Source organism: Nomascus leucogenys, chromosome 17 (assembly GCF_006542625.1).
Source record: "Nomascus leucogenys isolate Asia chromosome 17, Asia_NLE_v1, whole genome shotgun sequence".
Lineage (NCBI taxonomy): Eukaryota > Metazoa > Chordata > Mammalia > Primates > Hylobatidae > Nomascus > Nomascus leucogenys.
Window position 1 is genome coordinate 29,797,350 of NC_044397.1, and position 16,096 is coordinate 29,813,445.

Below are 16,096 nucleotides of genomic sequence, written 5' to 3' on the forward strand. Positions count from 1 at the left end.
GATAAGAAAGTTGCAGATTAGTTTTATGTTAAGAGTGTTGATGGGAAAAGCTAAAATGGTAAAAATTGTCAAAATCCAACAGTACATTTAAAACAGTAGATCATATTCAAGTGGGATTTATTCCAAGAATGCAGTTTTGACATTTGCCAATATTCAACACCCATCTGGAGTACAAGCATATGATAAAATAGAAATGTATTGACATTTATTTGATACGGTAAACTGTGCATGTACCTCAAGCCCTCAAAGCAGCATTCCCCATCTACTTGACTGGGAAAGGTTACAGGCATTCCTGCTGAAGGCAGAAGCTTAAAGTAGTCCACAGTCTCCTCTGTTCTTTAATATTGAAATCGACACATTTGCCACAGCTGTAGACAAGAGAAAGCAAGGCGAGGTATAAAGCCCCAAAAGGAAGTGATTAAACTATCTTTATTTGCAGATAATAATATTTGATATCTGGAAACCACTATGAACAATAAAGAATTTAGCAAACTAGCAAGCTATAAAATCAGCATGTAAAAACAAACCAACTTCATATGCAAACAAAACACAGCTTGAAGTTGTAATCAGAGAGAAGATCCCATTTACAATAACAGAATAACATTAGAAAAGAAAAGAAAGCTGGGGATAAACTTGAGAACTAGCGAACACATACGAAGAAAAGTACAAACGCTGCTGGAAGTTACTAGAGAAGGTGTAAACAAACGGACCATGTTCTTGAACAGGAAGACTCAACATCACAGGGAAGTTAGTGCTCCTTGTGTGAATTTAGAATTGTCACATGATCCCCAATAAAATAATATCAGATTTTTTTTCTGGAGATAGAAAAGTTAATTTAAAATTCATTCATAAAAACAAATGAGCAAAAATAGCCAGGAAACTTCTGAAATAAAAGTAATGAGGGTGGACTAGTCTCCTTTAGGTATTAAAACGTATTGTAAAGCGCTATAACTAAAATGGTGTGTCTATTGGTGGATGACTAGAAGATGCACGGAACAGAACAGAAAGCCCAGAAATGGACCCCATCAGATATGGAAATTTAGTATATAGTAAAAGGGCATCTTGAATAACTGAATAAAATAGACTTTTTGATAAGCATTATTGAAATAGGTGGATACCTATATGGAAAAAATACGAAACTGTATCCATTCCCTACTCCCATATACAAGGATACATTCCAAGTGGATCAGAGATACTAATATTAAAAAACAATATTAAAAATATGAAACTCTACAAGTACTAGAATAAAACACTAGTTTTAGTCTCTCTAACCTGGAAGTGGGGAAAATTTGTCTAACGATGACTCAAAATCTAGAAGCAATAATGAAAAGATTGATGAACTATTTACAAGTTTTAAAAAGCTAAAATATTCCATATGCAAAAAAATACAATGAGCAAAGGAAAACAAGAGAAATAGCAAATTGGGGGAAATCTTTGCAGTTTATATCCCAGAGAAATGGTTAATATCTCTATATTAAGAGCTTCTAAAACAGAGAAGAAAAAGGAAATTAGAAGAAAAATGGGCAAGCTATATGAAACAAGAGTTCACAGAAGTGCAAATGGCCCATAACCACAGGAGAATATGTTCAACCTTGTCAAAGTAACACATAAAATGTGAGAGTACACAGAGACACTATTTCTTACAGATCAGTGTGATAAAAATGCAAAAGTTTGACAATACTCTGATGAGGCTCGGGGGAGGGGGAAGAGGCATTGCCTCTAGGAATGCAGTGATACAACCCCTAATTAATTCAATCCAAACACATCAGTGGGTGCTAGAATTAGTGGGAGAAGTTTGATGAGGAACAGGATATACTCCTCACCAAGTATGTATCTATCACAAAGGAAAGAAAAGAGTAACTTGCCCTGGAGAAACCTGGCAGTGAGTGGTTGCGGTTAACATCACCAGTAATGGGGCACATCAGAACTGTGTACCACTGGATAGGATGCAATGAAAAGAACACAGCCTCGCCTCTGTGCTATTCCTGCCTACGATGCAAGCCTGAATCAAGTTAAAAAGAAACATCAGATGGACTCAAACTAGGAACATATTGCACAAGAAATTGGACTGCAGCCTCCAAAAGTGACAAGGTCGTGAAAGTCAAGAACTACTCCAGATTAAAGAAGACGAAAGAGACATGATTCCTAAATGCAACATACGATCAAAATTGGATTCTGTCACCACAGAAGACGTTGTGGGAAAACAGGAGAAACCGTAGATTAGATAGCAGCCATGTGTCAATGCTGACGTCCTGGTTTTGATGGCCTTATTGTGGTTACCTGGTGAGTGTCCTTGCAAGTACATACTCCCGTATTTGGGAGTCATGGGGCTCATGTTAGTAGCTCACTCTCAGCAACAGTTTTTTTATGTCCTTATACAATTTGAAATTCTTTGAAAATTTGAAATATTTCAAAATGAAAATTATCTTTGGCGTTTAAAAATGTTTCTCATTCTTTTTCATTTAAAACACAAACTGATGCAGCCCCTAAAAGAGGACAATTTAGCAGTAACTAGTTAACCTGTTTACCTTCTCACTCACAAACTTGACTTTTAGGAGTTTATTCCAAAAAGGAACTTGCAGACAAATGAAAAGAGACAGGTACAAGCCTATTCACTGCAACACCATTTGTTATAGCAAAAGACTGGAATCTACCAAAATGCCCATTATTAAGAGACTGACTGAGTAGACCATGGTATATCCACATGATGGCATATTATATATCATAACAAAGAAAGAGGACGAATTGGAGAACTAGAGCTATGGGGAAAAAGAAGGTACCAAAATAGAAATCAGGATTCTCTGAATATATTTGCTTATAGAATTGGCTTTGAAGGCATGTAAATATATTTTACCTATTCGTAGCACTAAATTAATTTTTTTTTGAGACGGAGTCTTGCTCTGTTGCCCAGGCTGTAGTGCAGTGGCACAGTCTTGGCTCACTGCAACTTCCACCTCCCAGGTTCAAGCGATTCTCCTGCCTTAGCCTCCCGAATAGCTGGGATTACAAGCACGTGCCACCATGCCCAGCTATTTTTTTTTTCATATCTTTAGTAGAGATGGGGTTTCACCATGTTTGTGGGGCTGGTCTTGAACTCCTCACCTCAAGCAATCCATCCACCTTGGCCTCTCAAAGTGCTGGGATTACAGGTGTGAGCCACCATGCCCAGCCAGCACTAAATTAATTTTTAAGCCTTTGGAAAAGAAATTCTAAAACATTGAAGGCAAAGTTAAGCAAAGGGACAGAACTGTATACTGAGTTGGTGGCATAACAATATGGAAAGTAACCATTTCACATAACTTTGAAAGATGGAAATTTGTACATCCTAGTGGGATGTACTCAAAGGACAAAGAAAAAAAGATTTTCAACTGTTTTCAGCCGTCGGAGTGTTGGTGGGAGTGGCATGGCAGATTTGTTTCTTGAAGACAGTTGTATGAGTATTGTGGGGCTAAAGCAACTAAGTGATTATATTGATGTCTTTGGGAAAGGAGATTTTTCAGCCCAGTCTTAACTTTAAATCTGAATTGGGACTATAATGGTTTTACCTTTTAAACTTAAGCTAGTGGCACTGAGCTTCCTAGTAACAGAAAAAATAAGCAAGTTTTTTGGATAAATACATGTTTGCAGGTCAGAAGCAGATAATGTGTAAGATAAGCTTGGAACATCTCATCATTCCAAAAAGCAAAGACCCTGCGCTATCAACTATCAACGTGGACTTGTCAAAAAGACTCTTAGGCCAACTTGAAGAGGCTCCTGCTAGTTAACGATGGGAAAATTTACAAATCCATAATAATAATAATAACTGCAATGGACTGAAATGCTTCAAGTACATTTCAATCCGTAACTATTCAATACTGAATTTGTATGAAACTTCAAAATCAAAAATCTCTTTTAAGATTTTTAGTAAGAAACTTGAGTTTCATTGGTGAACATAACATTTTCTACACCTGGTTTTATTCTTGTGATGACTTCATTCAAGACTTTTAATGATAACCTCTTCAAATATTTGAAAGCCGCAATTGACAAGAAAGCCTCTGCCCAAGTAGGAGGTCACAATTGCTGGGAAATTATTTACTGCTTTTTCCTAAGTTGAGAGCAACTTTTTTCTTGCCATTAACTAGAATTCAGATAATTAAGTCTCTTTAAATTATACTATAAGGATACAGTGTTTCTTTAGGTCAACAGTTCTTCCTTTTATTTCTTTGACAAAAGTAATGAATGCTTTTGTGATCATGTAAATGGATTTGGAATCTGATCAAATGTTTTTAATATCAGGTATTTCAAAATAATGGGCATTTCTGTAGACCTACATGGATGCCGCTCTACCAGTCTTAATTATTTTTCTTTAGGGCTTAAACACTGACTTCTTTAGGATTGTAAAACTGACTATATCTCACAGTTTTTAACACCGTAATGTAGTTGAAATTTTGCTTTGAATCCATACATTTTACACCTACATATTAGTATATGCCATGGTCTAAATATTAGTGTCCCCCCAAAATGTATGTTAAAACTGTAGCCCCCAGGGGATGGTATTAGGAGATAGTGCCTTTGAGGAGGACGATTAGATTGTGAGGGCTGGTTGGGATTAGCAACCCTTATGAAAGAGACCTCTGAGATCTAGCTAGTCCCTTCTGTCATATGAGATTACAGTTAGAAGGCACCATCTCTAAGAAAATAGGCCCTCACCAGACACTGAATCTGCCTCAGTCTTGGCCATCCCAGGTTGCAGAACTGTGAGAAATAGATGTTTGTTGTTTATATGCTACACAGTCTATGATATTTTTGTTATAGCAGCCTGAACTAAAATGGTATACTTTTCACAGGTTCTTGCAGCTGTCTATTACATTCACTCAGATGCTCAAAAATGTCATTTAAGAGGCCATTTTTGATACCAATAACCTCTGCTTTAACCAGTCTTCAAAGTGAGACCCCTTCACCGAAAGTAATAACAACAATGATGATGATAATGATGCATTGTTCATAGATTCTTGCAAAACTCTTTGGACAGCCAATGCATGTCAATTTGAAATTGCAGTAGGAAATTTGAAAGTTTCCACTTTTGAATAATATTGTTTGAAGATGCATGGATGACAGGTCAGATGACCAAAGACAAACTTCATCTAGAAGATCATTAAATCAAGCAAGCTTCCACTGCACACTGGGAGAACTGATGTTAGTAACAACACTTGATGTGTAGCGCGAGTCTGAATCTCTCAAAAGAAATTCTTGGGCTAGGCATGGTGGCTCATTACCTGTAATCCCAATACTTTGGGAGGATGAGGTGGGAGGATCACTGGAAGCCAGGGGCTTGAGACCAGCTTGGGCCACATAGTGAGACCCATCTCTACAAAAAATGCAAAAAATTAGCCGATTGTGAAGACTCACCTCTAGTTGCAGCTACTCAGGAGGCTGAGTCAGGAGGGTCACCTGAGCCTGGGAGGGTGAGGCTGCTGCAGTGGGCCATGATTGAACCATTGCATCCCAGCCTGGGCAACAGTGCAAGACCACGTCTGATTCCATATTTTTCACAAAGCAAGAAGCAAGTGGGACCATAGCATCTTGGATTTTATTAGATTTGCCATTCTGATAGCATCACTTAATGAGGAATACAGCTCTATAGGCCATCTTTTACCTAGAAACCTTCTCTGCAAATACAACAATGGATTTCTTGATTCCCAGGCTCTTCAGATTGAATTTTGCTATAAAGTGTTTATACCTTTTTACCATCATTGGTATCCGAAACTTTTAATTTTTTTCTCTATTATGTATTCCAAAGTGTTTGTGTAAGCTTTGACCATTTCATCCCTAGCAGCTTGTCTGGTGTACGGTAGATACTGTAGTGCTGCCACCCAGGTTGGTTCTTCAGGGCGACACAGCTGTCCCCAGTGCTGGCACATAGGCTGCCCGGCTCACAGCTGTGACCTTCACCGAAAACTGCCTGACCAAGGTGACACCCCTCCCATGGGTCATCCTGTGGCTAACGGCTGGCTGCCATGGCCACAGGAAAGTCCAGTCCCCTTTGAATCAATTGAGGACAACTTAAGACACCTCTATTCCAGAGCTTCCCAGAGGATCGACTGAGACCTCAGCTACTGCCATCCTGTGGGACAGCTTCTCCTTCTGCCCTGTCCTGGCCTCCCCACTTCCTGGCAGATGTCTCTATTGAGTCCCAGTGAAACTGAAACTCCAGACTCTTCATGCCCAGAGTCTATGACCGGGGCAAACAATTGAAGACAGGTAATTTTTTTTTTTTTGTACCTTAAATAGTGTTTGAAGCATTTATTTTGAGGGATTCAAACTCATGCCATACACCAAGTGCCGTTACTAACATCAGCACTTATCAATCTGCAGTAGAAGCTTGTTTGATGTAATAATCTTCTAGACTGGGTTTCTCTGGGTCATTTGACCTGTCATCCATGCATCTTCTAACGGTATTATTCGAAAACGGTACTTTTCTTATTTCTTGTGCTTCATTGGTCCCAAACATGTTGCTGACAGTTTCTAATGCACCCTGGCAAAATGAGTGATTCTGCAATTGCAGGAGGAATTTTGGCTTTGGCTGTTAAATGCAGGACATTGGAACTAGCTTCTTGTATTCAGTCTGACACAGTTGTGGTCCATTCATCAATACTCCCGCTTCTTATTGTGTAACTGCAGACAATTTTCCCAGTTCTGATCTTTTTCTGTATGACATCAATGCTTTAGGGAAAGGTGCTGGCATAATTTGCCTGACATCATTGCATCTTCTGATTCCTTTTTCATTAAATACGACATTGAGACAGAAGAAGACAGGATTATTGGAAAATGCAAATCTGAATTTGAGATCATTTTCCTTATAATTTCCTGAGTAGCAACTTTTTTTACTACTCTACTTGGTGCACTTGATGACTTTCTTTAATTAAAAAACGTAAGGACAAAAAACCAAACACCGCATGTTCTCACTCATAGATGGGAACTGAACAATGAGAACACATTGACACAGGAAGGGGAACATCACACACCGGGGCCTGTTGTGGGGTGGGGGGAGTGGGGGAGGGATAGCATTAGGAGATATACCTAATGCTAAATGATGAGTTAATGGGTGCAGCACACCAGCATGGCACATGTATAAATATGTAACTAACCTGCACGTTGTGCACATGTACCCTAAAGTATAATTAAAAAAATTTCTTATTATGATGGGAAAATATCTCTCTATAAATATGCAATAGTATTAAAAATATCAATGTAAGTAATTTTACTAAATATGTACATATTTAAATATAAAAGTATATAAAGTGGCCTGTAGGCCTTAATGGCTTCAAAAATTAACTTTTCAAAATATTTTGATTGCATACATCCTCAAGAATGTTTCAAAATAAATCAAATTGAAAAATTCAAAAAGCAAAGCCTGCATTAAGCAAAATAGGCAATATTGACATTCCTTTTTATTTGATTGGACAATTAAAGTTCTGAAAAACTCATGAATATAGATGTCAGTGATGTCATCTCTGATCCAAAATATTTTGAAAACTCAGTTATTTGAAGCTATAAAACCCTACAGTCCTCTTTACTGAGTTGATTTAATTATGTAACTTATAACATTTTTAAAAATGTGTAAAAACAGTAATTTATTTTGAGATTCCATCAATAATCAGATCTTGCTAAATTTATATCATCACTAGCCAGGAACGAAGGGAAGAGGGTGGGGGAGAAGAAAATTTTAAAAATCATTTTTAATAACGACCACCTAATACCAGATAATAATTATAAACATAATCATACATTTCACTTAATCACATAGGTAAAAATACTAGCAAATTAATCGAATAAGAAGTGCCCCCACATGCTGAGCATGTTACTCAACCAAACTGGGTTTGTTGCCCCTTCATGAGAGGAAGACGCTGAAGCACTGGGTTTTTGCAGCGAGAAAGCTTTATTGCAAGTCAAGTGGTGAGGAGCAGGAGGAAAGACTCAAATCTGTCTCACCACACTGGGGGCTGTGCCGGGCTTTATAAGCATAGGGTAATGAGGCATGATCTGATTGGATCTTGCAGTGGGGTAATGCCAGAGCTAGATCTCATTGGATCCTGGCTGCGGCTTTGCAGTGTCTGTTTCTTAATTCAGTCCCTGCTCCTCTGCCTGAGCACTTAGGTTCCCCCACCGTGGTTGCATGCTTGGTTCATCTGGGTGTGCTCAGGGTATGTGGCCTTCAACTCGGGGGTCCATGGCAACTGAAAAACAACTCACAACCTACTTACACACAAGGCGAACCACATTGTGAAGCGGCATCGTTGTCTAGGGTAATACCCAAAGTTTGTTGTCTCACGCTGAGGAAATCAAGGACACCGACACACAAGGAGTGAGGTTAAGAGTGGAGGTTTAATAGGCGAAAGAGAGAAGAGCTCTCTCCTGCAGAGGGGTCCTGAGTGGGTTTTTCCAGTCCGCCACAAAATGCAAAGGATTTTTCAGATGAGCTGGAGGAGGCAATGTCTGATTTACATAGGGCATGAAAGATTGGTCAGACCAGGTGTGCCATTTGCATAAGGCACAAAAAACTGGTTAGGACTAGATGCGCCATTTGCATAACATGCAAAAATCTGGCCACCCACACCCTAATCTTTTATTATGCAAATGGGTTATCTCCCCCGCTGGTGCCTTGTTGCCTGCATTTTTACTGTACACGTGGTGACAAAGAAAAGGGAAGATGGAGCCTCCATGTTGAATGTGTCTGGCCCTCAGGTAGCCCTTTTCTGTTGGCGCAGCTGCTGGCATTCACCTGTGCAAACTTCTAGCTTGCTTATCTATGTCTGCAGCTCAATTTTTCAGGCTGCTCTTTGTTAGAAAAGAAATGATTTGGGAGCTGCTTTTTGTTAAAAGGGAAGCCTTGCCAAAGACTCTCTTACCCTCACTATCTGCCTAAATAATTTCTTTCTAGCCCCTGTATCAGTTGGTTCTGTGCCTGGTACAGACAAACAAATTCACAGATGAGAAGCAACCTGCAAGTGAAATAAAACACCTTGATAAGAGGGGTCCGTGGGGGTGTCAGGGAAGTGCCGTGTGGCTCAGCCACCCTGTGCCTCTCTGCAGCAGATCCTCTCAAGAGAGTCACCAGGTTCAGAAAGTTTACAGGAACCACTTGCATAGTTTTGTTTTACTTTTTTTTTTTTTTTTTGGAGTACTTTCAGATTCATAGAACAATTGAGTAGAAAGTTCAAAGAGTTTTGATATACTCCCTGCCCAGCATCTACAAAGCCTCTCCCACTATCAGCATCCCCCACCAGAGTGGTACCTTTCTTATGAGCAGTGAACCTACCTTGATACATCGCTACCCAAAATCCATAGTTTACGTTAGGGTTCACGCTTGGCACTGTGCACTCTGTGGGCTTTGAGAAGCGTGTGGTGACATGTATCCCCCGTTATAGCCTACAGAAGAGTTTCCTTGCCCTCAAAACCCCCGTGCTCCTCCTGTTCACCCCTCCTGACTGCCAACCCCCAGCAGCCACTTGTCCTTTTGCTGTCTCCATAGTTTGACCTTTTCCAAAAGGCCATATATAGTTGGAATCACAAAACACGTGGCTTTTCCAGAATGACAGCTTTCACTGAGGAATGTGCAATGCATGTGTGTTGTGAAAACACAGCATATATATAGTGAAAACAGCATGAGATGTAATTTCAACAGCTGCAATTTTTTTTTTTTCTTTTTTGAGTCGGAGTCTCACTCTGTTGCCAGGCTGGAGTGCAGTAGCGCGATCTCTGCTCACTGCAACCTCCGCCTCCCAGGTTCAAGCAATACTCCTGCCTCATCCTCCCAAGTAGCTGGGACTACAGGTGCGTGCCACCATGCCCAGCTAATTTTTGCATTTTTAGTAGAGATGGGGTTTCACCATGTTGGCCAGGATGGTCTCTATCTCTTGACCTCATGATCCACCCACCGTGGCCTCCCAAAGTGCTGGGATTACAGGCATGAGCCACCATGTCCGGCCGACAGTTGCAAATTTTTGAATGTCTGTAAACAGTGGTTTATGGCTATGAAAACAGACATCCGTGTCTCTGGGCCCCTGTGTAACCCATCTGAGGCACAGTGAGAGACCACCGCACTGTCTCGCCTCCTCCTTCCTCACCCACTCCCAGAAATCCTCTCTTCAGGTAGGAGAAACTGCTACTTTCTGATCCAAGTTTCACACATTTCCATGACAAATAAAACCCCTAGTGCCTGAAACTGCTCTTCTGGTTTCTCCTTTCACCTGTGATTATTCCCTGAGTGTCAGGGGCTTCGGGACAGAAGACTTGGTCATTGGCTATGAGCATCAAGACTGTGTCGAATGAGTTTAGGCTGAGAGCCTGCTCAGGCGGGTGCCTGCGTGGGGGGAATTATCCAGTGAAAAGATATTTTTCTGCTCAATGAAAACCAGAAAGGAGCATAAAACCTGTCACGTTACCAGCCTGCCTCCAGGCCTGTCATTGGAGGCACAGCAAGGGCCTACTGCTAATCATCTGGGGAGGAAGTGTCCCTTGAGGCTTAGTCTGAGCAGTGGGAGGCCACGCTGCACACTGGAAACCCCTTTTGCCTTGACTTTTCTGCAGCATAGTTGGACTGAGCCCTTGTCCTTGGCTTAAGAAGGGTCAGGGTTATGTAACCCTCAATAATTAAGACCTTTCCAGCCATAACCACTCTTTTATTTTCAACACTGTCAAGAAGGATTTGCCAGCTGTAACTCTTTCTCACTTGAGGGCATTTTTAATTCCATTGTCCACAAATTTGTGAGTCATTTCTGATGGCAATAATCAGGACAAAGAGAAGCCGAAGACCTGGGAATAAAAGCAAGCTTGGTGATTTTTTGAATTAAACCTAGGGTATTGAGAGAAAGGAAACTGAGGCTTTAGAACCTCCCTTGTCCTGTGACTGGGGAAAGAGAGGGTGTGCCCGCAGGTCAGGCTCCGAATCTGACACCAGGGGGCCCAGGTAGAGTGAGTGTCACAGCCAGGGTCTCGGGTAGAGTGAGAGTGAGAGCCAGGGGGACCCAGGTAGAGTGTCACAGCCAGGAGCTCAGCTAGAGTGAGTGTCACAGCCAGGGGCTCAGCTAGAGTGAGTGTCACAGCCAGGGGCTCAGCTCGAGTGAGTGTCACACCCAGGGGCTCAGGGAGAGTGAGTGTCACAGCCAGGGGCTCAGCTAGAGTGAGTGTCACAGCCAGGAGCTCAGCTAGTGTGAGTGTTACAGCCAGGAGCTCAGGTAGAGTGAGTGTCACAGCCAGGGGCTCAGGGAGAGTGAGTGTGAGAGCTCGTGATTTTAGGTAGCCCACATAATGAGAAGGGAGCAGAAAATGCCTTGTTAAATGGGTGAACTCAGTTAGGAATTTGTTTCTCTGTAACCATGGTGCGCCCCGGAGAGGCACTGCCTCCAGGATGCAGGACCAGAACTTGATGTGAGGGTTGTGCTGCAGCCAAGCAAAGGTACAGACGTCCTCTTGAATCTGCAGGAAACGACTACTTATTTAAATTATGCAAATTTTTTTTCTTGCATATGATCCGCGTAGCCTTATATTAGAGAATTTAACAACATTTGGTATTTGGTATTCTGGCATTCCAGAGTCAGTAATTGGACTTCGTGAAACCCCAGAGCTAAACCTACCCACAATGAGATGCCTTCCTCAACCCCAGAGGTTGTGGGTTCTAAGAGAAAACGTCACAACAAATATTGGTCTTTTCCCAATAGCTCCTGGCGTTTATTCTTTCTTTTCCCTTTTCTTCCTTTTTCTGCTTCCTCCTCTTGTGTTTTCCTTTCTTTCTTTCAGCAGAGATTGTTCTGGTCATCTATTGCTGCCTAACTGACTACCCCAAAACTTAGAGATTAAAAGCATCACCTGTTTATATGTCATGATTTTGCTGGTCAGGAGTTGGAGCAGGGCTTGGATATGTGACCGTCCCTCTCATTCAGTTGGGAAGATGGCTTCATGCACACATTGGCACCGTGGCTAGGAAGGCAGGAAGGCTAGCTCCCTGGGCTGTCCACTGGGGCAGCTGCCCCTGGCCTCGCCAGCCTGCAGCCTCAGGATCCCCGTACTCCTACTGCTGCTCAGGGCTCCCAGCAAGCAGCAGAAGCTGCTAGTTTATTAGGACCTGGGTCATATTCTATTGGTCAAGCAGTCTCAGAGCCTACATTGAAGGATTTCAGACATAGACACCACCTCTTCATGGGAAGAGTATCAAAGAATATGCAGCATTTTGCTTTGCTTTATTTTTTTAGGGACAGGGCCTTCCTCTGTTGCTTGGAGTGCAGTGGCAGGAGCATAGCTCACGGTAACCTCAAATTCCTGGGGCCAAACCATCCTCCCACCTCAGCCTCCCAAGTAGCTAGGACTACAGGTGCACGCCACCATGCCTGGCTAATTTTTTACTTTTGTAGAGAGAGATTATCTCACCCTGTTGCCCAGGCTGGTCTCAAACTCCTGGCCTCAAGTGATCCTCCCACCCCAGACTCCCAAAGTGTTGGGATTACAGGCATCAGTCACCATGCCCTGCCTGCAGCATGTTTGAAAAGTGAGATTTATTGTGGTTTCATAATTTACATACAGTAAAACTCACCCTTTCTAGTGTACAGTTATATATACATTTTCACAAACATCTTTAGCCCACATTCACCAGCATAATGGAGATATGACTATTTCTGTCACCTTCCCCACAAAGTCTTTGTGCTTTTATATTCACCCCTTTACCCCTGCCCCAGCGCTTGGCAAGCACTGCTGTTTTCTCTTCTTCTATCTTTATCTATTTCAGAACATCACATAAATGGATCATGCAGCATGCAGTCTTCGGAATCTGGCTTCCTTCCCTTACTGTCATGCTTTGAGATTCACCTGTGTGTTCATGTGTAGAAGTATTTTGTTCCCTTCTACTACTGAGCAGCATCCCATTCCATAGACACACTGCAGTGTGTTTCCCATCCATTGGTGTAAAAACATTTAGGATGTTTGCAGTTTGGGGTGATTATTAAAGCTGCTATGAATATCACATATAGATTTTATTTATTTATTTATTTATTTAGAGACAGGATCTCACTCTGTTGCCCAGGCTGGAGTGCAATGGTGCAATCACAGCTCACTGCAGCCTCAACCTCCTGAGCTCTAGTGATCCCCCCACCTCAGCCTCCCAAGTAGCTGGGACTATAGGTGTGTGCCATCACTTGTTTGATTTTTTTTTTTGGAGAGGGGTCTTGCTGTGTTACCCAGACTGGTTTCAACCTCCTGGGCTCAAGCAATCCTCCCACCTTGGCCTCCCAAAATGCTGAGATTACAAGTGTGAGCTACTATGCCCCGCTTCATATAGTTTTTTAAGTGAACTTTTACATCTCTTGTGCACAGTTACCTGGGGGCAGGATTACCGGGTCACATGGCTCACGCATGTTTAACCTCGTAAGAAAGCACCAAACGGTCCCACCGGGTGGCCGCGCCGTGGGCATCCCCATCTGAAACCGCAAGGGCCTCGGGCGCTCCACATCTTCACCGACACAGGTTGTTATTGCTGTTGGTTTGTGATGTTTGAGTCCTTCTAATAGGGGTCCAGGGCATCCCCTCATGGTAAATGGGATGGTGAGGTTCTCTTCACTCACGGATTTCCTGTTGTTCTATTGGCTTTGGTGAAGTAACTATTCTTTTTGCATACATTTTTGGTTTTCTTATAGTTGAATTTTGAAAATTCTTTATGTTTTCTGCATAATAGCTTTTTGTTCTTTTTTTTTTTTTTAAGAGACAAAGTCTTACTTGGTTGCTCACTGCAGCCTCACACTCCTGGGCTCAAGGGATCCTCCTGCCTCAGCCTCCCAAGTAGCAGGGACTACAGGCATGCACTACCACACCCAGCTAATTTTTTTTTTATTTTGTAATTCTTTGTAGTGATGGGGTCTCACTATGTTGCCCAGGCTGGCCTCAAACTCCTGGCCTCAAATGATCCTCCTGCCTCAACCTCCCAAAGTTCTGGTATTCCAGCCGTGAGCCATGAGCCACAGCACCCGGCCTGGATAAATGTTCTTTATTGGGTACCTGTCTTGCACATATTGTCTCCCAGTCTGTGGTCTGTCTTTTCATGAAGTCAGCTTTATTCATTTTTTTCTTTTATGGATTATGTCCTCGGTATTTTATCTGAGAAATTTTTGCCTAACCCAATGTCATAACTATTTTTTCCTAGAAGTATTATAATTATAGGTTTACATTTATGCCTCTGATCCATTTTGAGTTAGGTTTTATAAATGGTATGAGATATAGATCCAGATTTTGTCTTATTTTGTGAATGAATGTCTAATATTTCCAGCACCATTTGTTGAAATTACTATCTCTTCTTTGTGCTTTTATTGAAAACCAGTGATAGATGTGTGAGTAATTTCTTGCCTGTCTTCACTGTTGCTGATCAATGTGTCCACCCCTTCTCCAGTAACACCCTGTTTTAATTACTATTGATTTCTAGTTAGTCTTGAAATCATACAGTAAAGGTTATCCAATTTTTTTTCAGACTTGCTTTGGCTATTCTAGTTACCTTGCTTTTCCATATAAATTTTAGAATCACCTTTTCAATGTCTAGGAAATATCTAGCTGTGATTCTTTTTTTCTTTTTTGAGAGCGGGTCTTGCTCTGTCACCCAGGCTGGAGTGCAGTGTAGCTGGGATTTTGATTGGGACTGTATTCACTATATTGATCAGTTTGGGGAGAATTGACCTCTTTACTGCATTTTCTTCCGATGCATTCATGTGATATGATTCTGTATTGACTCAGGTGTTTGGTTTCCTTCATTCATGTTTTGTAGTTTTCAGTGCACAGATATTGCGCATAGTTTGTTAAACTTATATCTATTTTATGTTTTTAGAGCTTAAATAAGATATTAGCTGTAGGCGTTTTATGGGTGCCCTTTTTAAAATTTAGAATGTTCCTTTAAATTCCTGCTTTGCTGAGAGGGTTTTTTCTTTTTTAAAAAATCACAATTGATTATTAAATTTTGCTGAATGCGTTTCCTAAATCTATTAAGATGTTCGTATGTTTTTCTTCTTTATTCTATTGATGTGATGAATTACTTTGATTGCTATTCACATCTTGAGCCAGCCTTCCATGTATAACATACACCTCGCTTGATCAGGCTAGATTATGACTGTTACATATTGTTGAATTTTATTTTCTAATATTTTGTTGAGGATTTTTTGAACTTGTGTTCATGAGGGATATTGGTCTATAGTTTTCCTTCAGAGGCTTTTTCTGATTTTGGTGTCAGGGTAATGCTTTAGAACTGATTTAATTTATTCCTCAAATGCTTGGTGGAATTCATCCATGAAATACGCATAGTTCTCACCTTTGTTCCTCTGGATGCTATGTGTCTGCGCTCCCAAAGCTTCTGTCCTCTCTTGTAGCCCACATTCAGCCTTCAGCCGTTCACTGAGGATTTTGGGTGACTTTCAGAATTTCCATTGTCTCCTCCTCCCGCGCTCTGTGACGGGTGAGCAGGACCCATCCTGACTCCTTGGACAGGCCCATCTTTCCTTGTGTTTCCGACCACCTGGCTGGTATGCAACCTAAGCTGTCTTATGGGCTTAGGAAAAGTGATTGTTTTGTACTTCGTTCAGCTTTTCTTGTTCTTAGGTGGATGTGATGTTCTTTCCAATGCTCAGCATCCCAGGCACAGCAAGCCCTGTGTCCATTTTTAACCCACACATTTTACAGGATGGCAAGTAGAGCAGTTTCCTGGTGACTTAGAGAGGGGGTTGAGCATCACAGCCATGACCAGCAGTGGATGGGGACAGAGGGTCCTCCTGCATGCCTGGGAAGAGAAAACTTGAGGGGCTTGGCCAAGTTTATGTTTGTCTCATCTCTGCCTGAGACGGGCTTTTGGGGAAGGGAGCCGAGAAGAGTGTAGCGATTTTCACCAGGACCACATGGGATCCTGTGTGTTCTGGCCAAGAAGACCCTAGTTTTTGTTTCTCTGCCTGGATCCACAGGATCCCTTAGGCTTCTGTGCCTCACTTTTAGAACAAGCACCTGAAGAGCCAGGACCTTCCTTCCATCCAGTAGAAGCCTTGATGGTGCAGCCGGAGGCTTGGCCCTCTCTGTAGGCCACTGGGGTTCCCATCCTAAA

General features: G+C 41.8%; 1 protein-coding gene across 1 annotated transcript in view; it reads left to right on the top strand.

Moving 5' to 3' along the window:
• The window catches only part of SDK1 (sidekick cell adhesion molecule 1), a 965,381-nt gene that overhangs the window by 740,187 nt on the left and 209,098 nt on the right, over positions 1–16,096 (top strand). The gene's annotated exons all lie outside the window — the stretch shown is intronic.